The sequence below is a fragment of the Chiloscyllium punctatum genome, chromosome 12, assembly GCF_047496795.1.
Source record: "Chiloscyllium punctatum isolate Juve2018m chromosome 12, sChiPun1.3, whole genome shotgun sequence".
Taxonomy (NCBI): Eukaryota; Metazoa; Chordata; class Chondrichthyes; order Orectolobiformes; family Hemiscylliidae; genus Chiloscyllium; species Chiloscyllium punctatum.
The window spans coordinates 10,839,916-10,861,909 of record NC_092750.1 but is presented as its reverse complement, the minus strand read 5'-3'; the positions used below and the strand labels follow the sequence as shown (position 1 = coordinate 10,861,909).

The window sequence follows — 21,994 nt, the reverse complement described above, 5'->3', positions numbered from 1 at the left end:
CGCGTCGCTGACTCAAAGAGTGTTTTGTGCGTTCGCAGATGTTGGTCAATGAAGAGTCGGAGAATTGGAATTGGTGCAGGATTGAGGGTTTGTCGATTTGATTATTTGACTGTTTTGGAATGCTCCTTACGCAGCCAATCAGAAGAAATGTGCCATGAGACTGGAAGCAAAAGGCATCGAATGGCTGCAGGAGGAGGGTGAGAGGCAATGCAAACCACCCTCGCGCCAGCAAGACCAGGTGCAGAGCTTCACCTTCATTCACTCGCCTCCGTCGCAGTTAAACGAAGGACGGAGCGCGCGAGCGACTCTGCACCTGCCGAAACCCGGGATTGAACCGGGGACCTTTAGATCTTCAGTCTAACGCTCTCCCAACTGAGCTATTTCGGCAGCTGCAGCCCGCTCGGCACGCTGCAGCACTTTGCTCGCTGCCACATTCACTTGGGATTTGCCCTGCGTTTTTGTTCCAAATCTCCTCACGACATCGACTCCTTCCGGCAAAATTTCCCAGCCTGTTTTCTCGCCGGACAGTTGGCTTCAGCCGCTGCCTCTTTATGCCGTCTATATCGACACTGTCGTTGATTCTGCACCATCATTTCTGAAGTTGACAGCTTGGCTCTGGTCGACTCGCTCGTCGAATGCACAACCAGGAACTGGTCACTCCAGTCCTCGACAAGTTCCACGTCGTGCTCCGTTCACCGTCAACATCTCTCGCCAGCTTCACCCCATCTCTCCTCTAGCTCTCGAACTGCTGCACGTGATGCCATCCGTCTGCAAACGGTCAGTATCGGTCTAAGCTGCTTTGCGAGCGAGCCGACGCACCGGAACAATTTGAACTCATCGCCTCTGCTCCGGCTTCAGTCCGTCCACTGTGAAAACCATCAGTTCTTACTCTGCAGGCTTGAGGATTCCCAAGTTCTCCGCAACCATCTCCAAAGCGGCATGTAAGTCACTGCCTGTTTACACCACCGACTCTGTTTGTGAATACTTTTCCATCGTCATTCTGCACAATCACTTCTGAAGTGACCGCTTGTGTCGAAAACAAGGTACAGTCCAAAGCGATTTCCCAAGGCGCGCCTCTGGAACGCTCAAATCAACCTAAAGTCAGGCGGCCATGCGCATGTCAGCGTCTCTCCTGCAACTTTTCCATTGCGATCAGGGATCACCGGTTTTTGCAAGCTGGAACAGCTGGCCGTCAGCAAGCTTACGAGCGAGGGAGTGTTTGATAGAGAGAGAGAGAGTGCAAAGGCCAGCATGGACGCGTCGCTGACTCAAAGAGTGTTTTGTGCGTTCGCAGATGTTGGTCAATGAAGAGTCGGAGAATTGGAATTGGTGCAGGATTGAGGGTTTGTCGATTTGATTATTTGACTGTTTTGGAATGCTCCTTACGCAGCCAATCAGAAGAAATGTGCCATGAGACTGGAAGCAAAAGGCATCGAATGGCTGCAGGAGGAGGGTGAGAGGCAATGCAAACCACCCTCGCGCCAGCAAGACCAGGTGCAGAGCTTCACCTTCATTCACTCGCCTCCGTCGCAGTTAAACGAAGGACGGAGCGCGCGAGCGACTCTGCACCTGCCGAAACCCAGGATTGAACCGGGGACCTTTAGATCTTCAGTCTAACGCTTACCCAACTGAGCTATTTCGGCAGCTGCAGCCAGTTCGGCACGCTGCAGCACTTTGCTCGCCGCCACATTCACTTGGGATTTGCCCTGCGTTTTTGTTCCAAATCTCCTCACGACATCGACTCCTTCCGGCAAAATTTCCCAGCCTGTTTTCTCGCCGGACAGTTGGCTTCAGCCGCTGCCTCTTTATGCCGTCTATATCGACACTGTCGTTGATTCTGCACCATCATTTCTGAAGTTGACAGCTTGGCTCTGGTCGACTCGCTCGTCGAATGCACAACCAGGAACTGGTCCCTCCAGTCCTCGACAAGTTCCACGTCGTGCTCCGTTCACCGTCAACATCTCTCGCCAGCTTCACCCCATCTCTCCTCTAGCTCTCGAACTGCTGCACGTGATGCCATCCGTCTGCAAACGGTCAGTATCGGTCTAAGCTGCTTTGCGAGCGAGCCGACGCACCGGAACAATTTGAACTCATCGCCTCTGCTCCGGCTTCAGTCCGTCCACTGTGAAAACCATCAGTTCTTACTCTGCAGGCTTGAGGATTCCCAAGTTCTCCGCAACCATCTCCAAAGCGGCATGTAAGTCACTGCCTGTTTACACCACCGACTCTGTTTGTGAATACTTTTCCATCGTCATTCTGCACAATCACTTCTGAAGTGACCGCTTGTGTCGAAAACAAGGAACAGTCCAAAGCGATTTCCCAAGGCGCGCCTCTGGAACGCTCAAATCAACCTAAAGTCAGGCGGCCATGCGCATGTCAGCGTCTCTCCTGCAACTTTTCCATTGCGATCAGGGATCACCGGTTTTTGCAAGCTGGAACAGCTGGCCGTCAGCAAGCTTACGAGCGAGGGAGTGTTTGATAGAGAGAGAGAGAGTGCAAAGGCCAGCATGGACGCGTCGCTGACTCAAAGAGTGTTTTGTGCGTTCGCAGATGTTGGTCAATGAAGAGTCGGAGAATTGGAATTGGTGCAGGATTGAGGGTTTGTCGATTTGATTATTTGACTGTTTTGGAATGCTCCTTACGCAGCCAATCAGAAGAAATGTGCCATGAGACTGGAAGCAAAAGGCATCGAATGGCTGCAGGAGGAGGGTGAGAGGCAATGCAAACCACCCTCGCGCCAGCAAGACCAGGTGCAGAGCTTCACCTTCATTCACTCGCCTCCGTCGCAGTTAAACGAAGGACGGAGCGCGCGAGCGACTCTGCACCTGCCGAAACCCGGGATTGAACCGGGGACCTTTTGATCTTCAGTCTAACGCTCTCCCAACTGAGCCATTTCGGCAGCGGCAGCCCGCTCGGCACGCTGCAGCACTTTGCTCGCTGCCACATTCACTTGGGATTTGCCCTGCGTTTTTGTTCCAAATCTCCTCACGACATCGACTCCTTCCGGCAAAATTTCCCAGCCTGTTTTCTCGCCGGACAGTTGGCTTCAGCCGCTGCCTCTTTATGCCGTCTATATCGACACTGTCGTTGATTCTGCACCATCATTTCTGAAGTTGACAGCTTGGCTCTGGTCGACTCGCTCGTCGAATGCACAACCAGGAACTGGTCACTCCAGTCCTCGACAAGTTCCACGTCGTGCTCCGTTCACCGTCAACATCTCTCGCCAGCTTCACCCCATCTCTCCTCTAGCTCTCGAACTGCTGCACGTGATGCCATCCGTCTGCAAACGGTCAGTATCGGTCTAAGCTGCTTTGCGAGCGAGCCGACGCACCGGAACAATTTGAACTCATCGCCTCTGCTCCGGCTTCAGTCCGTCCACTGTGAAAACCATCAGTTCTTACTCTGCAGGCTTGAGGATTCCCAAGTTCTCCGCAACCATCTCCAAAGCGGCATGTAAGTCACTGCCTGTTTACACCACCGACTCTGTTTGTGAATACTTTTCCATCGTCATTCTGCACAATCACTTCTGAAGTGACCGCTTGTGTCGAAAACAAGGTACAGTCCAAAGCGATTTCCCAAGGCGCGCCTCTGGAACGCTCAAATCAACCTAAAGTCAGGCGGCCATGCGCATGTCAGCGTCTCTCCTGCAACTTTTCCATTGCGATCAGGGATCACCGGTTTTTGCAAGCTGGAACAGCTGGCCGTCAGCAAGCTTACGAGCGAGGGAGTGTTTGATAGAGAGAGAGAGAGTGCAAAGGCCAGCATGGACGCGTCGCTGACTCAAAGAGTGTTTTGTGCGTTCGCAGATGTTGGTCAATGAAGAGTCGGAGAATTGGAATTGGTGCAGGATTGAGGGTTTGTCGATTTGATTATTTGACTGTTTTGGAATGCTCCTTACGCAGCCAATCAGAAGAAATGTGCCATGAGACTGGAAGCAAAAGGCATCGAATGGCTGCAGGAGGAGGGTGAGAGGCAATGCAAACCACCCTCGCGCCAGCAAGACCAGGTGCAGAGCTTCACCTTCATTCACTCGCCTCCGTCGCAGTTAAACGAAGGACGGAGCGCGCGAGCGACTCTGCACCTGCCGAAACCCAGGATTGAACCGGGGACCTTTAGATCTTCAGTCTAACGCTTACCCAACTGAGCTATTTCGGCAGCTGCAGCCAGTTCGGCACGCTGCAGCACTTTGCTCGCCGCCACATTCACTTGGGATTTGCCCTGCGTTTTTGTTCCAAATCTCCTCACGACATCGACTCCTTCCGGCAAAATTTCCCAGCCTGTTTTCTCGCCGGACAGTTGGCTTCAGCCGCTGCCTCTTTATGCCGTCTATATCGACACTGTCGTTGATTCTGCACCATCATTTCTGAAGTTGACAGCTTGGCTCTGGTCGACTCGCTCGTCGAATGCACAACCAGGAACTGGTCCCTCCAGTCCTCGACAAGTTCCACGTCGTGCTCCGTTCACCGTCAACATCTCTCGCCAGCTTCACCCCATCTCTCCTCTAGCTCTCGAACTGCTGCACGTGATGCCATCCGTCTGCAAACGGTCAGTATCGGTCTAAGCTGCTTTGCGAGCGAGCCGACGCACCGGAACAATTTGAACTCATCGCCTCTGCTCCGGCTTCAGTCCGTCCACTGTGAAAACCATCAGTTCTTACTCTGCAGGCTTGAGGATTCCCAAGTTCTCCGCAACCATCTCCAAAGCGGCATGTAAGTCACTGCCTGTTTACACCACCGACTCTGTTTGTGAATACTTTTCCATCGTCATTCTGCACAATCACTTCTGAAGTGACCGCTTGTGTCGAAAACAAGGAACAGTCCAAAGCGATTTCCCAAGGCGCGCCTCTGGAACGCTCAAATCAACCTAAAGTCAGGCGGCCATGCGCATGTCAGCGTCTCTCCTGCAACTTTTCCATTGCGATCAGGGATCACCGGTTTTTGCAAGCTGGAACAGCTGGCCGTCAGCAAGCTTACGAGCGAGGGAGTGTTTGATAGAGAGAGAGAGAGTGCAAAGGCCAGCATGGACGCGTCGCTGACTCAAAGAGTGTTTTGTGCGTTCGCAGATGTTGGTCAATGAAGAGTCGGAGAATTGGAATTGGTGCAGGATTGAGGGTTTGTCGATTTGATTATTTGACTGTTTTGGAATGCTCCTTACGCAGCCAATCAGAAGAAATGTGCCATGAGACTGGAAGCAAAAGGCATCGAATGGCTGCAGGAGGAGGGTGAGAGGCAATGCAAACCACCCTCGCGCCAGCAAGACCAGGTGCAGAGCTTCACCTTCATTCACTCGCCTCCGTCGCAGTTAAACGAAGGACGGAGCGCGCGAGCGACTCTGCACCTGCCGAAACCCGGGATTGAACCGGGGACCTTTTGATCTTCAGTCTAACGCTCTCCCAACTGAGCCATTTCGGCAGCGGCAGCCCGCTCGGCACGCTGCAGCACTTTGCTCGCTGCCACATTCACTTGGGATTTGCCCTGCGTTTTTGTTCCAAATCTCCTCACGACATCGACTCCTTCCGGCAAAATTTCCCAGCCTGTTTTCTCGCCGGACAGTTGGCTTCAGCCGCTGCCTCTTTATGCCGTCTATATCGACACTGTCGTTGATTCTGCACCATCATTTCTGAAGTTGACAGCTTGGCTCTGGTCGACTCGCTCGTCGAATGCACAACCAGGAACTGGTCACTCCAGTCCTCGACAAGTTCCACGTCGTGCTCCGTTCACCGTCAACATCTCTCGCCAGCTTCACCCCATCTCTCCTCTAGCTCTCGAACTGCTGCACGTGATGCCATCCGTCTGCAAACGGTCAGTATCGGTCTAAGCTGCTTTGCGAGCGAGCCGACGCACCGGAACAATTTGAACTCATCGCCTCTGCTCCGGCTTCAGTCCGTCCACTGTGAAAACCATCAGTTCTTACTCTGCAGGCTTGAGGATTCCCAAGTTCTCCGCAACCATCTCCAAAGCGGCATGTAAGTCACTGCCTGTTTACACCACCGACTCTGTTTGTGAATACTTTTCCATCGTCATTCTGCACAATCACTTCTGAAGTGACCGCTTGTGTCGAAAACAAGGTACAGTCCAAAGCGATTTCCCAAGGCGCGCCTCTGGAACGCTCAAATCAACCTAAAGTCAGGCGGCCATGCGCATGTCAGCGTCTCTCCTGCAACTTTTCCATTGCGATCAGGGATCACCGGTTTTTGCAAGCTGGAACAGCTGGCCGTCAGCAAGCTTACGAGCGAGGGAGTGTTTGATAGAGAGAGAGAGAGTGCAAAGGCCAGCATGGACGCGTCGCTGACTCAAAGAGTGTTTTGTGCGTTCGCAGATGTTGGTCAATGAAGAGTCGGAGAATTGGAATTGGTGCAGGATTGAGGGTTTGTCGATTTGATTATTTGACTGTTTTGGAATGCTCCTTACGCAGCCAATCAGAAGAAATGTGCCATGAGACTGGAAGCAAAAGGCATCGAATGGCTGCAGGAGGAGGGTGAGAGGCAATGCAAACCACCCTCGCGCCAGCAAGACCAGGTGCAGAGCTTCACCTTCATTCACTCGCCTCCGTCGCAGTTAAACGAAGGACGGAGCGCGCGAGCGACTCTGCACCTGCCGAAACCCGGGATTGAACCGGGGACCTTTAGATCTTCAGTCTAACGCTTACCCAACTGAGCTATTTCGGCAGCTGCAGCCAGTTCGGCACGCTGCAGCACTTTGCTCGCCGCCACATTCACTTGGGATTTGCCCTGCGTTTTTGTTCCAAATCTCCTCACGACATCGACTCCTTCCGGCAAAATTTCCCAGCCTGTTTTCTCGCCGGACAGTTGGCTTCAGCCGCTGCCTCTTTATGCCGTCTATATCGACACTGTCGTTGATTCTGCACCATCATTTCTGAAGTTGACAGCTTGGCTCTGGTCGACTCGCTCGTCGAATGCACAACCAGGAACTGGTCCCTCCAGTCCTCGACAAGTTCCACGTCGTGCTCCGTTCACCGTCAACATCTCTCGCCAGCTTCACCCCATCTCTCCTCTAGCTCTCGAACTGCTGCACGTGATGCCATCCGTCTGCAAACGGTCAGTATCGGTCTAAGCTGCTTTGCGAGCGAGCCGACGCACCGGAACAATTTGAACTCATCGCCTCTGCTCCGGCTTCAGTCCGTCCACTGTGAAAACCATCAGTTCTTACTCTGCAGGCTTGAGGATTCCCAAGTTCTCCGCAACCATCTCCAAAGCGGCATGTAAGTCACTGCCTGTTTACACCACCGACTCTGTTTGTGAATACTTTTCCATCGTCATTCTGCACAATCACTTCTGAAGTGACCGCTTGTGTCGAAAACAAGGAACAGTCCAAAGCGATTTCCCAAGGCGCGCCTCTGGAACGCTCAAATCAACCTAAAGTCAGGCGGCCATGCGCATGTCAGCGTCTCTCCTGCAACTTTTCCATTGCGATCAGGGATCACCGGTTTTTGCAAGCTGGAACAGCTGGCCGTCAGCAAGCTTACGAGCGAGGGAGTGTTTGATAGAGAGAGAGAGAGTGCAAAGGCCAGCATGGACGCGTCGCTGACTCAAAGAGTGTTTTGTGCGTTCGCAGATGTTGGTCAATGAAGAGTCGGAGAATTGGAATTGGTGCAGGATTGAGGGTTTGTCGATTTGATTATTTGACTGTTTTGGAATGCTCCTTACGCAGCCAATCAGAAGAAATGTGCCATGAGACTGGAAGCAAAAGGCATCGAATGGCTGCAGGAGGAGGGTGAGAGGCAATGCAAACCACCCTCGCGCCAGCAAGACCAGGTGCAGAGCTTCACCTTCATTCACTCGCCTCCGTCGCAGTTAAACGAAGGACGGAGCGCGCGAGCGACTCTGCACCTGCCGAAACCCGGGATTGAACCGGGGACCTTTAGATCTTCAGTCTAACGCTCTCCCAACTGAGCTATTTCAGCAGCTGCAGCCCGCTCGGCACGCTGCAGCACTTTGCTCGCTGCCACATTCACTTGGGATTTGCCCTGCGTTTTTGTTCCAAATCTCCTCACGACATCGACTCCTTCCGGCAAAATTTCCCAGCCTGTTTTCTCGCCGGACAGTTGGCTTCAGCCGCTGCCTCTTTATGCCGTCTATATCGACACTGTCGTTGATTCTGCACCATCATTTCTGAAGTTGACAGCTTGGCTCTGGTCGACTCGCTCGTCGAATGCACAACCAGGAACTGGTCACTCCAGTCCTCGACAAGTTCCACGTCGTGCTCCGTTCACCGTCAACATCTCTCGCCAGCTTCACCCCATCTCTCCTCTAGCTCTCGAACTGCTGCACGTGATGCCATCCGTCTGCAAACGGTCAGTATCGGTCTAAGCTGCTTTGCGAGCGAGCCGACGCACCGGAACAATTTGAACTCATCGCCTCTGCTCCGGCTTCAGTCCGTCCACTGTGAAAACCATCAGTTCTTACTCTGCAGGCTTGAGGATTCCCAAGTTCTCCGCAACCATCTCCAAAGCGGCATGTAAGTCACTGCCTGTTTACACCACCGACTCTGTTTGTGAATACTTTTCCATCGTCATTCTGCACAATCACTTCTGAAGTGACCGCTTGTGTCGAAAACAAGGTACAGTCCAAAGCGATTTCCCAAGGCGCGCCTCTGGAACGCTCAAATCAACCTAAAGTCAGGCGGCCATGCGCATGTCAGCGTCTCTCCTGCAACTTTTCCATTGCGATCAGGGATCACCGGTTTTTGCAAGCTGGAACAGCTGGCCGTCAGCAAGCTTACGAGCGAGGGAGTGTTTGATAGAGAGAGAGAGAGTGCAAAGGCCAGCATGGACGCGTCGCTGACTCAAAGAGTGTTTTGTGCGTTCGCAGATGTTGGTCAATGAAGAGTCGGAGAATTGGAATTGGTGCAGGATTGAGGGTTTGTCGATTTGATTATTTGACTGTTTTGGAATGCTCCTTACGCAGCCAATCAGAAGAAATGTGCCATGAGACTGGAAGCAAAAGGCATCGAATGGCTGCAGGAGGAGGGTGAGAGGCAATGCAAACCACCCTCGCGCCAGCAAGACCAGGTGCAGAGCTTCACCTTCATTCACTCGCCTCCGTCGCAGTTAAACGAAGGACGGAGCGCGCGAGCGACTCTGCACCTGCCGAAACCCGGGATTGAACCGGGGACCTTTAGATCTTCAGTCTAACGCTTACCCAACTGAGCTATTTCGGCAGCTGCAGCCAGTTCGGCACGCTGCAGCACTTTGCTCGCCGCCACATTCACTTGGGATTTGCCCTGCGTTTTTGTTCCAAATCTCCTCACGACATCGACTCCTTCCGGCAAAATTTCCCAGCCTGTTTTCTCGCCGGACAGTTGGCTTCAGCCGCTGCCTCTTTATGCCGTCTATATCGACACTGTCGTTGATTCTGCACCATCATTTCTGAAGTTGACAGCTTGGCTCTGGTCGACTCGCTCGTCGAATGCACAACCAGGAACTGGTCCCTCCAGTCCTCGACAAGTTCCACGTCGTGCTCCGTTCACCGTCAACATCTCTCGCCAGCTTCACCCCATCTCTCCTCTAGCTCTCGAACTGCTGCACGTGATGCCATCCGTCTGCAAACGGTCAGTATCGGTCTAAGCTGCTTTGCGAGCGAGCCGACGCACCGGAACAATTTGAACTCATCGCCTCTGCTCCGGCTTCAGTCCGTCCACTGTGAAAACCATCAGTTCTTACTCTGCAGGCTTGAGGATTCCCAAGTTCTCCGCAACCATCTCCAAAGCGGCATGTAAGTCACTGCCTGTTTACACCACCGACTCTGTTTGTGAATACTTTTCCATCGTCATTCTGCACAATCACTTCTGAAGTGACCGCTTGTGTCGAAAACAAGGAACAGTCCAAAGCGATTTCCCAAGGCGCGCCTCTGGAACGCTCAAATCAACCTAAAGTCAGGCGGCCATGCGCATGTCAGCGTCTCTCCTGCAACTTTTCCATTGCGATCAGGGATCACCGGTTTTTGCAAGCTGGAACAGCTGGCCGTCAGCAAGCTTACGAGCGAGGGAGTGTTTGATAGAGAGAGAGAGAGTGCAAAGGCCAGCATGGACGCGTCGCTGACTCAAAGAGTGTTTTGTGCGTTCGCAGATGTTGGTCAATGAAGAGTCGGAGAATTGGAATTGGTGCAGGATTGAGGGTTTGTCGATTTGATTATTTGACTGTTTTGGAATGCTCCTTACGCAGCCAATCAGAAGAAATGTGCCATGAGACTGGAAGCAAAAGGCATCGAATGGCTGCAGGAGGAGGGTGAGAGGCAATGCAAACCACCCTCGCGCCAGCAAGACCAGGTGCAGAGCTTCACCTTCATTCACTCGCCTCCGTCGCAGTTAAACGAAGGACGGAGCGCGCGAGCGACTCTGCACCTGCCGAAACCCGGGATTGAACCGGGGACCTTTAGATCTTCAGTCTAACGCTCTCCCAACTGAGCTATTTCAGCAGCTGCAGCCCGCTCGGCACGCTGCAGCACTTTGCTCGCTGCCACATTCACTTGGGATTTGCCCTGCGTTTTTGTTCCAAATCTCCTCACGACATCGACTCCTTCCGGCAAAATTTCCCAGCCTGTTTTCTCGCCGGACAGTTGGCTTCAGCCGCTGCCTCTTTATGCCGTCTATATCGACACTGTCGTTGATTCTGCACCATCATTTCTGAAGTTGACAGCTTGGCTCTGGTCGACTCGCTCGTCGAATGCACAACCAGGAACTGGTCACTCCAGTCCTCGACAAGTTCCACGTCGTGCTCCGTTCACCGTCAACATCTCTCGCCAGCTTCACCCCATCTCTCCTCTAGCTCTCGAACTGCTGCACGTGATGCCATCCGTCTGCAAACGGTCAGTATCGGTCTAAGCTGCTTTGCGAGCGAGCCGACGCACCGGAACAATTTGAACTCATCGCCTCTGCTCCGGCTTCAGTCCGTCCACTGTGAAAACCATCAGTTCTTACTCTGCAGGCTTGAGGATTCCCAAGTTCTCCGCAACCATCTCCAAAGCGGCATGTAAGTCACTGCCTGTTTACACCACCGACTCTGTTTGTGAATACTTTTCCATCGTCATTCTGCACAATCACTTCTGAAGTGACCGCTTGTGTCGAAAACAAGGTACAGTCCAAAGCGATTTCCCAAGGCGCGCCTCTGGAACGCTCAAATCAACCTAAAGTCAGGCGGCCATGCGCATGTCAGCGTCTCTCCTGCAACTTTTCCATTGCGATCAGGGATCACCGGTTTTTGCAAGCTGGAACAGCTGGCCGTCAGCAAGCTTACGAGCGAGGGAGTGTTTGATAGAGAGAGAGAGAGTGCAAAGGCCAGCATGGACGCGTCGCTGACTCAAAGAGTGTTTTGTGCGTTCGCAGATGTTGGTCAATGAAGAGTCGGAGAATTGGAATTGGTGCAGGATTGAGGGTTTGTCGATTTGATTATTTGACTGTTTTGGAATGCTCCTTACGCAGCCAATCAGAAGAAATGTGCCATGAGACTGGAAGCAAAAGGCATCGAATGGCTGCAGGAGGAGGGTGAGAGGCAATGCAAACCACCCTCGCGCCAGCAAGACCAGGTGCAGAGCTTCACCTTCATTCACTCGCCTCCGTCGCAGTTAAACGAAGGACGGAGCGCGCGAGCGACTCTGCACCTGCCGAAACCCGGGATTGAACCGGGGACCTTTAGATCTTCAGTCTAACGCTTACCCAACTGAGCTATTTCGGCAGCTGCAGCCAGTTCGGCACGCTGCAGCACTTTGCTCGCCGCCACATTCACTTGGGATTTGCCCTGCGTTTTTGTTCCAAATCTCCTCACGACATCGACTCCTTCCGGCAAAATTTCCCAGCCTGTTTTCTCGCCGGACAGTTGGCTTCAGCCGCTGCCTCTTTATGCCGTCTATATCGACACTGTCGTTGATTCTGCACCATCATTTCTGAAGTTGACAGCTTGGCTCTGGTCGACTCGCTCGTCGAATGCACAACCAGGAACTGGTCCCTCCAGTCCTCGACAAGTTCCACGTCGTGCTCCGTTCACCGTCAACATCTCTCGCCAGCTTCACCCCATCTCTCCTCTAGCTCTCGAACTGCTGCACGTGATGCCATCCGTCTGCAAACGGTCAGTATCGGTCTAAGCTGCTTTGCGAGCGAGCCGACGCACCGGAACAATTTGAACTCATCGCCTCTGCTCCGGCTTCAGTCCGTCCACTGTGAAAACCATCAGTTCTTACTCTGCAGGCTTGAGGATTCCCAAGTTCTCCGCAACCATCTCCAAAGCGGCATGTAAGTCACTGCCTGTTTACACCACCGACTCTGTTTGTGAATACTTTTCCATCGTCATTCTGCACAATCACTTCTGAAGTGACCGCTTGTGTCGAAAACAAGGAACAGTCCAAAGCGATTTCCCAAGGCGCGCCTCTGGAACGCTCAAATCAACCTAAAGTCAGGCGGCCATGCGCATGTCAGCGTCTCTCCTGCAACTTTTCCATTGCGATCAGGGATCACCGGTTTTTGCAAGCTGGAACAGCTGGCCGTCAGCAAGCTTACGAGCGAGGGAGTGTTTGATAGAGAGAGAGAGAGTGCAAAGGCCAGCATGGACGCGTCGCTGACTCAAAGAGTGTTTTGTGCGTTCGCAGATGTTGGTCAATGAAGAGTCGGAGAATTGGAATTGGTGCAGGATTGAGGGTTTGTCGATTTGATTATTTGACTGTTTTGGAATGCTCCTTACGCAGCCAATCAGAAGAAATGTGCCATGAGACTGGAAGCAAAAGGCATCGAATGGCTGCAGGAGGAGGGTGAGAGGCAATGCAAACCACCCTCGCGCCAGCAAGACCAGGTGCAGAGCTTCACCTTCATTCACTCGCCTCCGTCGCAGTTAAACGAAGGACGGAGCGCGCGAGCGACTCTGCACCTGCCGAAACCCGGGATTGAACCGGGGACCTTTTGATCTTCAGTCTAACGCTCTCCCAACTGAGCCATTTCGGCAGCGGCAGCCCGCTCGGCACGCTGCAGCACTTTGATCGCTGCCACATTCACTTGGGATTTGCCCTGCGTTTTTGTTCCAAATCTCCTCACGACATCGACTCCTTCCGGCAAAATTTCCCAGCCTGTTTTCTCGCCGGACAGTTGGCTTCAGCCGCTGCCTCTTTATGCCGTCTATATCGACACTGTCGTTGATTCTGCACCATCATTTCTGAAGTTGACAGCTTGGCTCTGGTCGACTCGCTCGTCGAATGCACAACCAGGAACTGGTCACTCCAGTCCTCGACAAGTTCCACGTCGTGCTCCGTTCACCGTCAACATCTCTCGCCAGCTTCACCCCATCTCTCCTCTAGCTCTCGAACTGCTGCACGTGATGCCATCCGTCTGCAAACGGTCAGTATCGGTCTAAGCTGCTTTGCGAGCGAGCCGACGCACCGGAACAATTTGAACTCATCGCCTCTGCTCCGGCTTCAGTCCGTCCACTGTGAAAACCATCAGTTCTTACTCTGCAGGCTTGAGGATTCCCAAGTTCTCCGCAACCATCTCCAAAGCGGCATGTAAGTCACTGCCTGTTTACACCACCGACTCTGTTTGTGAATACTTTTCCATCGTCATTCTGCACAATCACTTCTGAAGTGACCGCTTGTGTCGAAAACAAGGTACAGTCCAAAGCGATTTCCCAAGGCGCGCCTCTGGAACGCTCAAATCAACCTAAAGTCAGGCGGCCATGCGCATGTCAGCGTCTCTCCTGCAACTTTTCCATTGCGATCAGGGATCACCGGTTTTTGCAAGCTGGAACAGCTGGCCGTCAGCAAGCTTACGAGCGAGGGAGTGTTTGATAGAGAGAGAGAGAGTGCAAAGGCCAGCATGGACGCGTCGCTGACTCAAAGAGTGTTTTGTGCGTTCGCAGATGTTGGTCAATGAAGAGTCGGAGAATTGGAATTGGTGCAGGATTGAGGGTTTGTCGATTTGATTATTTGACTGTTTTGGAATGCTCCTTACGCAGCCAATCAGAAGAAATGTGCCATGAGACTGGAAGCAAAAGGCATCGAATGGCTGCAGGAGGAGGGTGAGAGGCAATGCAAACCACCCTCGCGCCAGCAAGACCAGGTGCAGAGCTTCACCTTCATTCACTCGCCTCCGTCGCAGTTAAACGAAGGAGGGAGCGCGCGAGCGACTCTGCACCTGCCGAAACCCGGGATTGAACCGGGGACCTTTAGATCTTCAGTCTAACGCTTACCCAACTGAGCTATTTCGGCAGCTGCAGCCAGTTCGGCACGCTGCAGCACTTTGCTCGCCGCCACATTCACTTGGGATTTGCCCTGCGTTTTTGTTCCAAATCTCCTCACGACATCGACTCCTTCCGGCAAAATTTCCCAGCCTGTTTTCTCGCCGGACAGTTGGCTTCAGCCGCTGCCTCTTTATGCCGTCTATATCGACACTGTCGTTGATTCTGCACCATCATTTCTGAAGTTGACAGCTTGGCTCTGGTCGACTCGCTCGTCGAATGCACAACCAGGAACTGGTCCCTCCAGTCCTCGACAAGTTCCACGTCGTGCTCCGTTCACCGTCAACATCTCTCGCCAGCTTCACCCCATCTCTCCTCTAGCTCTCGAACTGCTGCACGTGATGCCATCCGTCTGCAAACGGTCAGTATCGGTCTAAGCTGCTTTGCGAGCGAGCCGACGCACCGGAACAATTTGAACTCATCGCCTCTGCTCCGGCTTCAGTCCGTCCACTGTGAAAACCATCAGTTCTTACTCTGCAGGCTTGAGGATTCCCAAGTTCTCCGCAACCATCTCCAAAGCGGCATGTAAGTCACTGCCTGTTTACACCACCGACTCTGTTTGTGAATACTTTTCCATCGTCATTCTGCACAATCACTTCTGAAGTGACCGCTTGTGTCGAAAACAAGGAACAGTCCAAAGCGATTTCCCAAGGCGCGCCTCTGGAACGCTCAAATCAACCTAAAGTCAGGCGGCCATGCGCATGTCAGCGTCTCTCCTGCAACTTTTCCATTGCGATCAGGGATCACCGGTTTTTGCAAGCTGGAACAGCTGGCCGTCAGCAAGCTTACGAGCGAGGGAGTGTTTGATAGAGAGAGAGAGAGTGCAAAGGCCAGCATGGACGCGTCGCTGACTCAAAGAGTGTTTTGTGCGTTCGCAGATGTTGGTCAATGAAGAGTCGGAGAATTGGAATTGGTGCAGGATTGAGGGTTTGTCGATTTGATTATTTGACTGTTTTGGAATGCTCCTTACGCAGCCAATCAGAAGAAATGTGCCATGAGACTGGAAGCAAAAGGCATCGAATGGCTGCAGGAGGAGGGTGAGAGGCAATGCAAACCACCCTCGCGCCAGCAAGACCAGGTGCAGAGCTTCACCTTCATTCACTCGCCTCCGTCGCAGTTAAACGAAGGACGGAGCGCGCGAGCGACTCTGCACCTGCCGAAACCCGGGATTGAACCGGGGACCTTTAGATCTTCAGTCTAACGCTCTCCCAACTGAGCTATTTCGGCAGCTGCAGCCCGCTCGGCACGCTGCAGCACTTTGCTCGCTGCCACATTCACTTGGGATTTGCCCTGCGTTTTTGTTCCAAATCTCCTCACGACATCGACTCCTTCCGGCAAAATTTCCCAGCCTGTTTTCTCGCCGGACAGTTGGCTTCAGCCGCTGCCTCTTTATGCCGTCTATATCGACACTGTCGTTGATTCTGCACCATCATTTCTGAAGTTGACAGCTTGGCTCTGGTCGACTCGCTCGTCGAATGCACAACCAGGAACTGGTCACTCCAGTCCTCGACAAGTTCCACGTCGTGCTCCGTTCACCGTCAACATCTCTCGCCAGCTTCACCCCATCTCTCCTCTAGCTCTCGAACTGCTGCACGTGATGCCATCCGTCTGCAAACGGTCAGTATCGGTCTAAGCTGCTTTGCGAGCGAGCCGACGCACCGGAACAATTTGAACTCATCGCCTCTGCTCCGGCTTCAGTCCGTCCACTGTGAAAACCATCAGTTCTTACTCTGCAGGCTTGAGGATTCCCAAGTTCTCCGCAACCATCTCCAAAGCGGCATGTAAGTCACTGCCTGTTTACACCACCGACTCTGTTTGTGAATACTTTTCCATCGTCATTCTGCACAATCACTTCTGAAGTGACCGCTTGTGTCGAAAACAAGGTACAGTCCAAAGCGATTTCCCAAGGCGCGCCTCTGGAACGCTCAAATCAACCTAAAGTCAGGCGGCCATGCGCATGTCAGCGTCTCTCCTGCAACTTTTCCATTGCGATCAGGGATCACCGGTTTTTGCAAGCTGGAACAGCTGGCCGTCAGCAAGCTTACGAGCGAGGGAGTGTTTGATAGAGAGAGAGAGAGTGCAAAGGCCAGCATGGACGCGTCGCTGACTCAAAGAGTGTTTTGTGCGTTCGCAGATGTTGGTCAATGAAGAGTCGGAGAATTGGAATTGGTGCAGGATTGAGGGTTTGTCGATTTGATTATTTGACTGTTTTGGAATGCTCCTTACGCAGCCAATCAGAAGAAATGTGCCATGAGACTGGAAGCAAAAGGCATCGAATGGCTGCAGGAGGAGGGTGAGAGGCAATGCAAACCACCCTCGCGCCAGCAAGACCAGGTGCAGAGCTTCACCTTCATTCACTCGCCTCCGTCGCAGTTAAACGAAGGACGGAGCGCGCGAGCGACTCTGCACCTGCCGAAACCCAGGATTGAACCGGGGACCTTTAGATCTTCAGTCTAACGCTTACCCAACTGAGCTATTTCGGCAGCTGCAGCCAGTTCGGCACGCTGCAGCACTTTGCTCGCCGCCACATTCACTTGGGATTTGCCCTGCGTTTTTGTTCCAAATCTCCTCACGACATCGACTCCTTCCGGCAAAATTTCCCAGCCTGTTTTCTCGCCGGACAGTTGGCTTCAGCCGCTGCCTCTTTATGCCGTCTATATCGACACTGTCGTTGATTCTGCACCATCATTTCTGAAGTTGACAGCTTGGCTCTGGTCGACTCGCTCGTCGAATGCACAACCAGGAACTGGTCCCTCCAGTCCTCGACAAGTTCCACGTCGTGCTCCGTTCACCGTCAACATCTCTCGCCAGCTTCACCCCATCTCTCCTCTAGCTCTCGAACTGCTGCACGTGATGCCATCCGTCTGCAAACGGTCAGTATCGGTCTAAGCTGCTTTGCGAGCGAGCCGACGCACCGGAACAATTTGAACTCATCGCCTCTGCTCCGGCTTCAGTCCGTCCACTGTGAAAACCATCAGTTCTTACTCTGCAGGCTTGAGGATTCCCAAGTTCTCCGCAACCATCTCCAAAGCGGCATGTAAGTCACTGCCTGTTTACACCACCGACTCTGTTTGTGAATACTTTTCCATCGTCATTCTGCACAATCACTTCTGAAGTGACCGCTTGTGTCGAAAACAAGGAACAGTCCAAAGCGATTTCCCAAGGCGCGCCTCTGGAACGCTCAAATCAACCTAAAGTCAGGCGGCCATGCGCATGTCAGCGTCTCTCCTGCAACTTTTCCATTGCGATCAGGGATCACCGGTTTTTGCAAGCTGGAACAGCTGGCCGTCAGCAAGCTTACGAGCGAGGGAGTGTTTGATAGAGAGAGAGAGAGTGCAAAGGCCAGCATGGACGCGTCGCTGACTCAAAGAGTGTTTTGTGCGTTCGCAGATGTTGGTCAATGAAGAGTCGGAGAATTGGAATTGGTGCAGGATTGAGGGTTTGTCGATTTGATTATTTGACTGTTTTGGAATGCTCCTTACGCAGCCAATCAGAAGAAATGTGCCATGAGACTGGAAGCAAAAGGCATCGAATGGCTGCAGGAGGAGGGTGAGAGGCAATGCAAACCACCCTCGCGCCAGCAAGACCAGGTGCAGAGCTTCACCTTCATTCACTCGCCTCCGTCGCAGTTAAACGAAGGACGGAGCGCGCGAGCGACTCTGCACCTGCCGAAACCCGGGATTGAACCGGGGACCTTTAGATCTTCAGTCTAACGCTCTCCCAACTGAGCTATTTCGGCAGCTGCAGCCCGCTCGGCACGCTGCAGCACTTTGCTCGCTGCCACATTCACTTGGGATTTGCCCTGCGTTTTTGTTCCAAATCTCCTCACGACATCGACTCCTTCCGGCAAAATTTCCCAGCCTGTTTTCTCGCCGGACAGTTGGCTTCAGCCGCTGCCTCTTTATGCCGTCTATATCGACACTGTCGTTGATTCTGCACCATCATTTCTGAAGTTGACAGCTTGGCTCTGGTCGACTCGCTCGTCGAATGCACAACCAGGAACTGGTCCCTCCAGTCCTCGACAAGTTCCACGTCGTGCTCCGTTCACCGTCAACATCTCTCGCCAGCTTCACCCCATCTCTCCTCTAGCTCTCGAACTGCTGCACGTGATGCCATCCGTCTGCAAACGGTCAGTATCGGTCTAAGCTGCTTTGCGAGCGAGCCGACGCACCGGAACAATTTGAACTCATCGCCTCTGCTCCGGCTTCAGTCCGTCCACTGTGAAAACCATCAGTTCTTACTCTGCAGGCTTGAGGATTCCCAAGTTCTCCGCAACCATCTCCAAAGCGGCATGTAAGTCACTGCCTGTTTACACCACCGACTCTGTTTGTGAATACTTTTCCATCGTCATTCTGCACAATCACTTCTGAAGTGACCGCTTGTGTCGAAAACAAGGTACAGTCCAAAGCGATTTCCCAAGGCGCGCCTCTGGAACGCTCAAATCAACCTAAAGTCAGGCGGCCATGCGCATGTCAGCGTCTCTCCTGCAACTTTTCCATTGCGATCAGGGATCACCGGTTTTTGCAAGCTGGAACAGCTGGCCGTCAGCAAGCTTACGAGCGAGGGAGTGTTTGATAGAGAGAGAGAGAGTGCAAAGGCCAGCATGGACGCGTCGCTGACTCAAAGAGTGTTTTGTGCGTTCGCAGATGTTGGTCAATGAAGAGTCGGAGAATTGGAATTGGTGCAGGATTGAGGGTTTGTCGATTTGATTATTTGACTGTTTTGGAATGCTCCTTACGCAGCCAATCAGAAGAAATGTGCCATGAGACTGGAAGCAAAAGGCATCGAATGGCTGCAGGAGGAGGGTGAGAGGCAATGCAAACCACCCTCGCGCCAGCAAGACCAGGTGCAGAGCTTCACCTTCATTCACTCGCCTCCGTCGCAGTTAAACGAAGGACGGAGCGCGCGAGCGACTCTGCACCTGCCGAAACCCAGGATTGAACCGGGGACCTTTAGATCTTCAGTCTAACGCTTACCCAACTGAGCTATTTCGGCAGCTGCAGCCAGCTCGGCACGCTGCAGCACTTTGCTCGCTGCCACATTCACTTGGGATTTGCCCTGCGTTTTTGTTCCAAATCTCCTCACGACATCGACTCCTTCCGGCAAAATTTCCCAGCCTGTTTTCTCGCCGGACAGTTGGCTTCAGCCGCTGCCTCTTTATGCCGTCTATATCGACACTGTCGTTGATTCTGCACCATCATTTCTGAAGTTGACAGCTTGGCTCTGGTCGACTCGCTCGTCGAATGCACAACCAGGAACTGGTCCCTCCAGTCCTCGACAAGTTCCACGTCGTGCTCCGTTCACCGTCAACATCTCTCGCCAGCTTCACCCCATCTCTCCTCTAGCTCTCGAACTGCTGCACGTGATGCCATCCGTCTGCAAACGGTCAGTATCGGTCTAAGCTGCTTTGCGAGCGAGCCGACGCACCGGAACAATTTGAACTCATCGCCTCTGCTCCGGCTTCAGTCCGTCCACTGTGAAAACCATCAGTTCTTACTCTGCAGGCTTGAGGATTCCCAAGTTCTCCGCAACCATCTCCAAAGCGGCATGTAAGTCACTGCCTGTTTACACCACCGACTCTGTTTGTGAATACTTTTCCATCGTCATTCTGCACAATCACTTCTGAAGTGACCGCTTGTGTCGAAAACAAGGTACAGTCCAAAGCGATTTCCCAAGGCGCGCCTCTGGAACGCTCAAATCAACCTAAAGTCAGGCGGCCATGCGCATGTCAGCGTCTCTCCTGCAACTTTTCCATTGCGATCAGGGATCACCGGTTTTTGCAAGCTGGAACAGCTGGCCGTCAGCAAGCTTACGAGCGAGGGAGTGTTTGATAGAGAGAGAGAGAGTGCAAAGGCCAGCATGGACGCGTCGCTGACTCAAAGAGTGTTTTGTGCGTTCGCAGATGTTGGTCAATGAAGAGTCGGAGAATTGGAATTGGTGCAGGATTGAGGGTTTGTCGATTTGATTATTTGACTGTTTTGGAATGCTCCTTACGCAGCCAATCAGAAGAAATGTGCCATGAGACTGGAAGCAAAAGGCATCGAATGGCTGCAGGAGGAGGGTGAGAGGCAATGCAAACCACCCTCGCGCCAGCAAGACCAGGTGCAGAGCTTCACCTTCATTCACTCGCCTCCGTCGCAGTTAAACGAAGGACGGAGCGCGCGAGCGACTCTGCACCTGCCGAAACCCAGGATTGAACCGGGGACCTTTAGATTTTCAGTCTAACGCTTACCCAACTGAGCTATTTCGGCAGCTGCAGCCAGTTCGGCACGCTGCAGCACTTTGCTCGCCGCCACATTCACTTGGGATTTGCCCTGCGTTTTTGTTCCAAATCTCCTCACGACATCGACTCCTTCCGGCAAAATTTCCCAGCCTGTTTTCTCGCCGGACAGTTGGCTTCAGCCGCTGCCTCTTTATGCCGTCTATATCGACACTGTCGTTGATTCTGCACCATCATTTCTGAAGTTGACAGCTTGGCTCTGGTCGACTCGCTCGTCGAATGCACAACCAGGAACTGGTCCCTCCAGTCCTCGACAAGTTCCACGTCGTGCTCCGTTCACCGTCAACATCTCTCGCCAGCTTCACCCCATCTCTCCTCTAGCTCTCGAACTGCTGCACGTGATGCCATCCGTCTGCAAACGGTCAGTATCGGTCTAAGCTGCTTTGCGAGCGAGCCGACGCACCGGAACAATTTGAACTCATCGCCTCTGCTCCGGCTTCAGTCCGTCCACTGTGAAAACCATCAGTTCTTACTCTGCAGGCTTGAGGATTCCCAAGTTCTCCGCAACCATCTCCAAAGCGGCATGTAAGTCACTGCCTGTTTACACCACCGACTCTGTTTGTGAATACTTTTCCATCGTCATTCTGCACAATCACTTCTGAAGTGACCGCTTGTGTCGAAAACAAGGAACAGTCCAAAGCGATTTCCCAAGGCGCGCCTCTGGAACGCTCAAATCAACCTAAAGTCAGGCGGCCATGCGCATGTCAGCGTCTCTCCTGCAACTTTTCCATTGCGATCAGGGATCACCGGTTTTTGCAAGCTGGAACAGCTGGCCGTCAGCAAGCTTACGAGCGAGGGAGTGTTTGATAGAGAGAGAGAGAGTGCAAAGGCCAGCATGGACGCGTCGCTGACTCAAAGAGTGTTTTGTGCGTTCGCAGATGTTGGTCAATGAAGAGTCGGAGAATTGGAATTGGTGCAGGATTGAGGGTTTGTCGATTTGATTATTTGACTGTTTTGGAATGCTCCTTACGCAGCCAATCAGAAGAAATGTGCCATGAGACTGGAAGCAAAAGGCATCGAATGGCTGCAGGAGGAGGGTGAGAGGCAATGCAAACCACCCTCGCGCCAGCAAGACCAGGTGCAGAGCTTCACCTTCATTCACTCGCCTCCGTCGCAGTTAAACGAAGGACGGAGCGCGCGAGCGACTCTGCACCTGCCGAAACCCAGGATTGAACCGGGGACCTTTAGATTTTCAGTCTAACGCTTACCCAACTGAGCTATTTCGGCAGCTGCAGCCAGTTCGGCACGCTGCAGCACTTTGCTCGCCGCCACATTCACTTGGGATTTGCCCTGCGTTTTTGTTCCAAATCTCCTCACGACATCGACTCCTTCCGGCAAAATTTCCCAGCCTGTTTTCTCGCCGGACAGTTGGCTTCAGCCGCTGCCTCTTTATGCCGTCTATATCGACACTGTCGTTGATTCTGCACCATCATTTCTGAAGTTGACAGCTTGGCTCTGGTCGACTCGCTCGTCGAATGCACA

The 21,994-nt window shown here is 52.9% G+C and overlaps 18 non-coding genes across 18 annotated transcripts; all 18 read right to left on the bottom strand.

The window, feature by feature from the left end:
- Window positions 1–314: 314 nt before the first annotated feature.
- trnaf-gaa (transfer RNA phenylalanine (anticodon GAA)) lies at window positions 315–387 on the bottom strand. The gene has a single exon. It is a non-coding gene; the product is annotated as a tRNA-Phe (tRNA).
- A 1,183-nt stretch (window positions 388–1,570) lies between these two features.
- trnaf-gaa (transfer RNA phenylalanine (anticodon GAA)) lies at window positions 1,571–1,643 on the bottom strand. Its single transcript has one exon. It is a non-coding gene; the product is annotated as a tRNA-Phe (tRNA).
- Window positions 1,644–2,826: 1,183 nt separating this feature from the next.
- On the bottom strand, window positions 2,827–2,899 carry trnaf-gaa (transfer RNA phenylalanine (anticodon GAA)). Its single transcript has one exon. It is a non-coding gene; the product is annotated as a tRNA-Phe (tRNA).
- Window positions 2,900–4,082: 1,183 nt separating this feature from the next.
- On the bottom strand, window positions 4,083–4,155 carry trnaf-gaa (transfer RNA phenylalanine (anticodon GAA)). The gene has a single exon. It is a non-coding gene; the product is annotated as a tRNA-Phe (tRNA).
- A 1,183-nt stretch (window positions 4,156–5,338) lies between these two features.
- Window positions 5,339–5,411, bottom strand: trnaf-gaa (transfer RNA phenylalanine (anticodon GAA)). Its single transcript has one exon. It is a non-coding gene; the product is annotated as a tRNA-Phe (tRNA).
- A 1,183-nt stretch (window positions 5,412–6,594) lies between these two features.
- On the bottom strand, window positions 6,595–6,667 carry trnaf-gaa (transfer RNA phenylalanine (anticodon GAA)). The gene has a single exon. It is a non-coding gene; the product is annotated as a tRNA-Phe (tRNA).
- A 1,183-nt stretch (window positions 6,668–7,850) lies between these two features.
- trnaf-gaa (transfer RNA phenylalanine (anticodon GAA)) lies at window positions 7,851–7,923 on the bottom strand. The gene has a single exon. It is a non-coding gene; the product is annotated as a tRNA-Phe (tRNA).
- A 1,183-nt stretch (window positions 7,924–9,106) lies between these two features.
- trnaf-gaa (transfer RNA phenylalanine (anticodon GAA)) lies at window positions 9,107–9,179 on the bottom strand. The gene has a single exon. It is a non-coding gene; the product is annotated as a tRNA-Phe (tRNA).
- A 1,183-nt stretch (window positions 9,180–10,362) lies between these two features.
- trnaf-gaa (transfer RNA phenylalanine (anticodon GAA)) lies at window positions 10,363–10,435 on the bottom strand. Its single transcript has one exon. It is a non-coding gene; the product is annotated as a tRNA-Phe (tRNA).
- A 1,183-nt stretch (window positions 10,436–11,618) lies between these two features.
- Window positions 11,619–11,691, bottom strand: trnaf-gaa (transfer RNA phenylalanine (anticodon GAA)). The gene has a single exon. It is a non-coding gene; the product is annotated as a tRNA-Phe (tRNA).
- A 1,183-nt stretch (window positions 11,692–12,874) lies between these two features.
- Window positions 12,875–12,947, bottom strand: trnaf-gaa (transfer RNA phenylalanine (anticodon GAA)). The gene has a single exon. It is a non-coding gene; the product is annotated as a tRNA-Phe (tRNA).
- A 1,183-nt stretch (window positions 12,948–14,130) lies between these two features.
- Window positions 14,131–14,203, bottom strand: trnaf-gaa (transfer RNA phenylalanine (anticodon GAA)). Its single transcript has one exon. It is a non-coding gene; the product is annotated as a tRNA-Phe (tRNA).
- A 1,183-nt stretch (window positions 14,204–15,386) lies between these two features.
- trnaf-gaa (transfer RNA phenylalanine (anticodon GAA)) lies at window positions 15,387–15,459 on the bottom strand. The gene has a single exon. It is a non-coding gene; the product is annotated as a tRNA-Phe (tRNA).
- Window positions 15,460–16,642: 1,183 nt separating this feature from the next.
- On the bottom strand, window positions 16,643–16,715 carry trnaf-gaa (transfer RNA phenylalanine (anticodon GAA)). Its single transcript has one exon. It is a non-coding gene; the product is annotated as a tRNA-Phe (tRNA).
- Window positions 16,716–17,898: 1,183 nt separating this feature from the next.
- Window positions 17,899–17,971, bottom strand: trnaf-gaa (transfer RNA phenylalanine (anticodon GAA)). Its single transcript has one exon. It is a non-coding gene; the product is annotated as a tRNA-Phe (tRNA).
- Window positions 17,972–19,154: 1,183 nt separating this feature from the next.
- trnaf-gaa (transfer RNA phenylalanine (anticodon GAA)) lies at window positions 19,155–19,227 on the bottom strand. The gene has a single exon. It is a non-coding gene; the product is annotated as a tRNA-Phe (tRNA).
- A 1,183-nt stretch (window positions 19,228–20,410) lies between these two features.
- trnaf-gaa (transfer RNA phenylalanine (anticodon GAA)) lies at window positions 20,411–20,483 on the bottom strand. The gene has a single exon. It is a non-coding gene; the product is annotated as a tRNA-Phe (tRNA).
- Window positions 20,484–21,666: 1,183 nt separating this feature from the next.
- Window positions 21,667–21,739, bottom strand: trnaf-gaa (transfer RNA phenylalanine (anticodon GAA)). Its single transcript has one exon. It is a non-coding gene; the product is annotated as a tRNA-Phe (tRNA).
- Between the last annotated feature and the right edge of the window lie 255 nt (window positions 21,740–21,994).